The sequence below is a fragment of the Schistocerca americana genome, chromosome 3, assembly GCF_021461395.2.
Source record: "Schistocerca americana isolate TAMUIC-IGC-003095 chromosome 3, iqSchAmer2.1, whole genome shotgun sequence".
NCBI classification, from domain to species: domain Eukaryota; kingdom Metazoa; phylum Arthropoda; class Insecta; order Orthoptera; family Acrididae; genus Schistocerca; species Schistocerca americana.
This window is the reverse complement of record NC_060121.1, coordinates 491,753,160-491,761,008: the sequence shown is the minus strand read 5'-3', so window position 1 is coordinate 491,761,008 and position 7,849 is coordinate 491,753,160.

Genomic DNA, 7,849 nt, shown 5'->3' with positions numbered 1-7,849 from the left:
TCTTTTCAGACACATCGGAAGTACAGTTCCGCAAATGCTTTTCAATCCATCAAAGCATTCCTGTCCATTTTCATGGTTCCGTACGTCAATCAGTTGAAACGTCTCTCTGTCTGTCCGTCCGGTAAGACCACTCTTTCTCAATAACAAGCAGAGGTATCAGGATGAGAATTATGCTAAACACTAAAGTCTACAATCCATTGGCAGGGTAAGAAATTTGAGCTTCCAGCTCAATTGAATCAAAAGATAAGGCCACTTATGTCACATATTTTCATACTTGTAAACTCAGTCGTCGAAATCTATAGAGTACTTCCATTCACCTAGAATTATTAAACGTGGCGAAAAGCAAGGGTTCTTAGTACAAGAAAGAACTGAAAATTGCTAGTTTGTAATTTTATCTCATACAATTTTTTCCTAATTCTTTTCCCGTCTGTCTGCCGGTCAGTCTGTTAGCTAAGTCCCCACTTTTTCAGGAACAGTTACCGGTATCAAGTTTAAAGCTAAAACATATTAAGGTGTTCGGTACCTCCGTGGTGCAAGAAATTTCAGCTTCTATGTCAATGAAATCGGATACGGTAACTACGTCATATTTTGATATTTGCGATCTCACTCAGCTAAACCTATGTAGGAAGTGTCTCTGTGAGTAATTAAGTTTGTTCGGCACCTTCAGAGTGTGGGACCTACCCGCATTCGTCCGTTTTTGTAATTGTTTTATTCATTTATGTATTTCCCAGTCCGTCCAGTCAATGCTTTCACCTACCGGTTGTACATAGAGCTATGGCATAAGACTTCTTTCGTTCTATCGTGGCAACTACACCAGAACTATAATAATAAATGTAACGAATTAAAAGACGAAAAGTATACATTAGACGTAACTATCGCTCCGAAGTAACTAGAAAGATTATATCCGCATTCCAAGGGGGAAAGCAGTGGGTTAGGGAGCGACAGGGACTCAAGGAAACAGAGAGACAAGGCAGGGAAAGCTATTAACCCGCAGCTCGTAATAACATTCCAATCTGTGAGCAGCTGAACCGGACGATAAGCCATTGGCATTTTCTGTCTGAAACAGCTGAGGCGGTAAATGATTTGGAGCCATTGTTCAGAGTAATTACTGAAGTATCTAGCACGGATATATGCCCAATGTTTGATATCCAATATCACAAGATTTCTCGGGTGGGAAGGGAGTTTAAATTTTCGATAGCGGTCTTACCTCGCTTGTGATAGCAACGAAAACAAAATAGGACTCAAAGTATACTTCTCAAAGAAAAAGTATCCTATTAGTCGTCACTCTTGTGAAGTGGGTCCACAGACCCTACAAATCCTTTCAATGGTGTAAGTTGTCTCTTTTGGCTGTAACTATTCTTATTCGGCTGTTGCAATTTGGGCTTATATGTCACTGTGAAGCGTCTACAAAGATATAATACAGCGTACTAAGACATAACAGAGAAGAACAATATCTATTACAGTACAACAAATATGCATTAAGATTCACACTACAATATTCGTTGTTACATTACCTCTGGGTGGCCCGCACTGCTATGGATTTTGCTGATAGTTCAGATTGATTTCTGTATATTCCACATTTATGGTTCTTATTGTCAATCTCTGTCGTCTTTAATTTTGGTAGCTAGGTCAACGACATTTTCAACTGTATAGCCTGTCTTAAAAGTGTAATATTTCCTTATTAGAGTATCAGTTTTCTAACAGATTCTGTGCGCAGGGAGATTAATATACAAAAAATAAGGAAACTGAGAGTGGCAAACAAAATACCTTGATCGCCTTCAAAGTAATCACCATTAGTTACAACACAGTTCAAAAATCTGTTGGGAATCTGTCAGCAACGCTACTTAGGGGATTTCTCGAATCGCCATTGTCACCCACAATGTCTGCAAAGCAGAAGTCTTTCAAGGATATTTTAAAAGGGTTAACAAAAAGAAATCGGTCTGCGCCAAATCTGTAGAATAAGCAGGGAGTTGGAGAACAGTCGCCTTGCATTGAAAGAGAAAGGTGAGAATGCAGACCTGCGGATATTCAACAATGCATGGTCACGGTGCTTCGAGATATTCCACCAGAAGCACTTGCTGACAGCTAACAACCAATGTCAGAAGCATGTCATAGATAATGGTGATTGCTTTGATAACCAGGGAAGGTGTTTTGTTTGTACCTTATGTTTCCTCTATTTTCTGAGATCATTTACTTATATTTTGAAACGCGTCTTGTAACTGACTTTGGATCACATAGAAAATCCTGCATTATGGGCCTTCTGCTGAGCGTGAATTCATGACTAGTATCGTGCACCGTCGCTGTTGGAATGTAGTCACATTTTCTGAAGCCACGTTCATTGAATCATTAAATCTATTTGTATGACCTCCACCTAGTTTCGAAATATTACAAACGGCAATGGAGTTGTGCACATTATTAAAGAAATTTTGCTCGCTTATAACGATTGTTGTGGCACCCTGATATACTTTCGGGGCATTAGCTTTATTTGTAGTTAATTCCTTCTTAATTTCACGTATGAAAAGTTGTCTTGTGCGATAACCCCGCTGACATACCAGTGCCTTCAAGAAAAAACGTTCATTCTTACCATACATGAAATTAACAAGCAAATAGCAATAAAGAAAGCTATTGCCCTGAAGCAGGCAAGGGTACTACTGTGGTAGTTAAATATGAGCACCATCATATTGGTGACTGCGTGATACTACTGCAGCTAACAATAACGTTACTACAGGAAAGGGAGGTCAATGACTGTTGGACATGAATCTATAAACACTCATACTTCATGCTCAGCCTAAGACATAATATTGTGTGTCCTATATTATAGTCACGTGTATTGACAGCCTCTACAAAATCAGTAACAAATTTAGTACTACAATAAGAAAATTTTACACTATTGATAGAGACTGCACTGTTAAAAATACCGTTCACCTAGCTACCCAAGTTAAAGTGATATCCATATCGTAAAAGGAAAATTCCTCTCATTTAGTTTTGTCAATACATCCCCAAGCATGTCATTACTAGAAACTATTGATATTATAAAAACAGAACTACCTTACCACAAAAAAATGGGATAGCTGATATTGATGAAATTATTGACTTGCTGCAGTTAATCCTGTCGGGGATGAGATGTATTCGCATGGTGTCATCATGGGCAGTTGTATTACTGGTGTACTGGCAGATATTTTCGTAAAACATTCAGACAACCAGTTCTTTGAAAAAATTACTAATACAACTAGCAACAGTTTTCACTGCAAGAGGTATGCGGATAACAATGTTGTGCTCCTTAACAGCACGATTGCTAAAATCGATATTGTGTTATTATAACTGAACGGTGTTTATCCAAATATCGTTTTTGCTATGAAACTGGGAGAAATAACCGTCTGTAAGTATTTTGGACTTGAATACAGAGAACAACAATGTTCCCAGAAATTCGGAATATACTGATAAGCCACCTGCACTGCCGCAATGATCCACATCAGTTCGAGCAACCGAGAGATAATGTGACATCGAATCTTGGAAGCATAAGAATTTTAAATACTGTTGTATGATCATCACGATAAAATAAGAGAAATCAGGGCTCGCACAGAAAAATTTAAGTGCTCGTTTTTCCCGCGTGCCGTACGAGAGTGGAACGGTAGAGAGGTAGCATGAAGGTGGTACATTGAACCATCTGCCAGGCACTTTATTGTGAGTAGCAGAGTAATCATGTAGTTGTAGAAGTAGATACTCTTATAATCTCCTAAGTACGTTGTATTGTATATTGATAGATACCTGGCAATGACGCATTAACCGAACCTGCAATAGGACAAAAAACAGATAAATCCAAAGCGAAAATTGATGTCATGTAAAGAATAAATTCAAAAGCTTCACATGTTAGTGGTACCATAAAGATTTTGTTACACAAAGTAATTACCATTATTGCGTCTCAGTTCACAGCCTAATGTGTTGGTTAAAAAATAACAGTTTCATATGTCAAAATAATTTATTTTGTTGAGTTAACAAAGAGGCTCTCTCATTGAGTCTCCCCAGTACTTTATCATTCTTGGGTAATTGGAAACCTACCATGCTCATCAAGATTTTTACAAAGACCAGTTCCAGTTTTTCACGACTCTACAGCCTCATCCTATCAGATCATATATTTTCAACATGTAGTGGTACCAGCCTTCGGTATATTTATATCACAATGGATATCAGTATGGGACGTAATATATGCAGTGTATGATTTTTATTACACCGAGTGAGAGTACACACATTTGCTGGCCGTTGACGACAAAGAAGCGACCGTTATCCTCAATATTATTCTGAGAATTTTCCGCAGCGGGTCAGACACGTAACGACGACATGTTCGATAAATGGTACAACAGAGGAATGTTGCAAGCTCTGCGTTGCGAAACCGCCTACACATAAGCATGCAGATGGAAATTAACATAATTAAGACTTACTTATAACTTATAATTACGAAATGGGATCGACAATTATGAGCGAAGAAAAGTTGACGTATAAAACGAAAAATCTTTGACCTATAAGAAAAGAAAACATTATGAGAAGGACGTAGTGTGAGGAGGCAGCGACTTTGTAAATGGATGTCGCTTGATGGTGGAGTGCTAGACCACTGGAACGCGTTTTCCTCGCTGGAGCATTTTCGAAATTAATATACTTACCTCTCTTTCTTGGGAGTAGCTAGAGAGCACGGTCGTAGGTCTGCTTAGTGGATGAGTACTGACGATGACACATCTAACCAAAACAACTAATTTTCTTATGCGATCTGCTGTTAGGGACCATAAGCACTGAATCGCAGTACATTACCTTGGAAACGTCTATGGCTCTTTACTGTGACGTGGGAGCTACATGCTATGAAAGCAGAGTCACAAAATACGATATGCAGAATTAGTGTACGTTAACAACACTCTCAGTACCACCGTCTGCGGCCATTTCCTGCACATTCTCAGTTACGGTTTATCTGGAACGTTTCCCTGCGTCACGCATAAGAAAACAGCGAGATTTCAACGCTGGAGGTCGCGGTTCTGACCTCCATCGCAGAGGCGTCAAAAGAAGGAGTGAAATATGGGTAAGAGTAGGTATGACGACCTTTCGATATTTTCACACCTCCATGCTGAGGATGACACATCTAACCAAAGCAACAAATTTTCTTTTTCAGAACTGTTTGTTAGGAAGGGAAATACATAGTTGGTTTTGTGAGACTCCCCCTTTTATCGAGGTTCTACCACCTTACCAGGCCAGTCCAATGCAGTCCACCACCATTGTGGTGATATTTTTCGACAATGTGACTTGATTAATTGACCCTGCACGTCACATGAACTTCGGAGCTGTGGCCTTTTCTTCGCATACGACGACACCTTGCTGATGTGACAGAGGAAGAAAAATGAGTCGGTACAAAAGAGATACCGGTGGCAGTACTAGAATCAGAATTTAAAACAAATTTGGAAGACTTAAAATCGAGTAAAGCAGAAAGGACGGATAAAATTCCACCAGAATTTCTAAAGCCCTTGGTGAAGGTGGCAACAAAACGACTATTACCGTTGATGTGTGGAATCTGTGACAGTGGCGATGAACCATCTGACGTTCGGAAAAATATCATCCACACAATTCCGGACACTACAAGAGCTGAAAAGTGCGAGAAATATCGCACAATCAGCTGAACAGCTCGTGCATCAAAGTTGATGACAAGAATAATATACAGAAAAATCGAAACCAAAACTGAAGATGTGTTAGATGACGAAACGTTTCGGAAACGTTTAGGTGGGCAGAGAGGCATTTCCGATATTGCGGTGATAAAGGAAGCTACAGTAAAGACAAATTACGACACGTCCCCTGCAGTTGTCGACTTTCAGAAAGCGTTCTATGATGTCAAATGGTGCAAGATATTCGTAATTCTGACGAAAATAGGAACACGCTATAGGAAGAGACGTATAAAGTACTACATATACCAGAGCCAAGAGGGAATATTAAGAGTGGGCGACCAAGATTAAAGCGTTCGGATTGGAAAGGGTGTAAGACAGGGATGTAGGCTTACGTACCTACTATTCAACCTCATGGAGATAACAGAAAAGTTCAAGGGTGGACTTAAAATTCAAGGTGAACGAATATCAATTATAAGATTTGCTGACCACTGTGCTATCCTTACTGAACGTGAAGAATAATTACAGTATCTGTTGAATGGAATGAAGAGTAAAATGAGTATAAAATACATAGAGATGGAAGAAAGACGACAGTAATGAGATGTAGCAGAAATGAGAGCAGTGAGAAACTTAACATCGGGACTGATGGGCATGAAATAGAAGAAGTGAAGGATTTCTGCTACCTAGGCAATAAAATTGTCCGTGACGGACTGAGCAAAGACGACGTCAAAAGTAGACAAGCAGTGGCAAAAAGGGTATTACTGCCCAAGATAAATTTACTAGTATCAAACACAGGCCTTAATTTGAAGATGAAATTTCTGCGAAAGTACGTTTGGAGCACAACAGTGTGTGCTAGTGAGACATGGACTGTGGGGAAAGCTTAACAGAAGGGAACCGAAGCATTTGAAACGTGGTGCTGCAGAAGCATTTGAAACGTGGTGCTGCAGAAGAATGTTGAAAATTAAATGGGGTGATACGGTACGGATTGAAGAACTTTCGCGCAGAATCGGAGAGTAATAGAATATATGGAAAATACTGACAAGAAGAAGGACAGGACGATATAATATCTGTTAAGAGACCATTGAATACTGCCATGTTAGTAGAGGGAGCTATAGATGGTAAAATCTATAGAGAAGACAGAGATTGCAATACATTACAAAAGAGAGGTCCTTCCTATAGCCCAGTATAGTTTTATAAAAACGGAATTCCATTCTTTAAAGAATCGCTGGAGGGATGGTGGTGCGGTTGGTTGTTATTTCCCTTACTAACCCCATCCTAATAGTTCAACATATTTCACAAAAACTGTTCCGAATTTTGTGTATTAGGTCGCATTATGTAAGAGGATAAGCCGAATGAAATATCAAGAATTTATCTTATTGACGTATTATCTACTACAATTGGAGTGGAACCATCTCTCTAAATTGCTGTAAGTAATCCTCCAAGATATTTGACACGTAGGAGAAGTTTCATTAGAATGTTTATCTTGAAATGTGTTTCACAAACGGAATATTATTCGGAGATACTGAAAAATTGTGGTAGTCCAAGATAATTTCATGGGTCATGTAGCTGCGTATTTCGCAGTTACATCAATGTGACCATTTCCTACAGGTATTGGGCTGTAAATCTTCCTGTTAATTAATATTTGTGACGAGATTGTTGCTACATGATATTTTACGCAAATGACGCCAGATTAGTGCTGTCACACTTGCTTGTAATGTGTGCTTCATACGTTTATTTTAGTAAAGGAATTAAGATTAGATTTTAGCGTCCCATTACCAACTAGATCGTTAGAACTGGATTTATTTTCGTCTATTTGCGAATATTTGCAATTAGAGCACACAATCGAACTGCTATGTTTGTTATTAAGACAATAAAAGATTCAATACCTCCTTATTGAATTCCTAAATTATTGTTTTTACTAATCTGCGACGTTTATCACGCCTTAACTTCATATCAAACTTATAATGTATGCTAAGTGATAACACAAAATGTAGGAAACGGATGTGGGAATAGAGGTTCCAACATTTTGAGGTTCTCTATATAACAAATAGCTTAGTCGCTTACGTTGACTCTGGAATGAGACCTAATTTCACTTTTACTATTTCCTGTAACACTCTAGAAGAACGATTGCAATATTCGTTCAAATAGATTTTGTTGCTCGGGCGTCAATTATATCCATAACCTTGTTGCTATTTCTTCTATCACAATCTGTC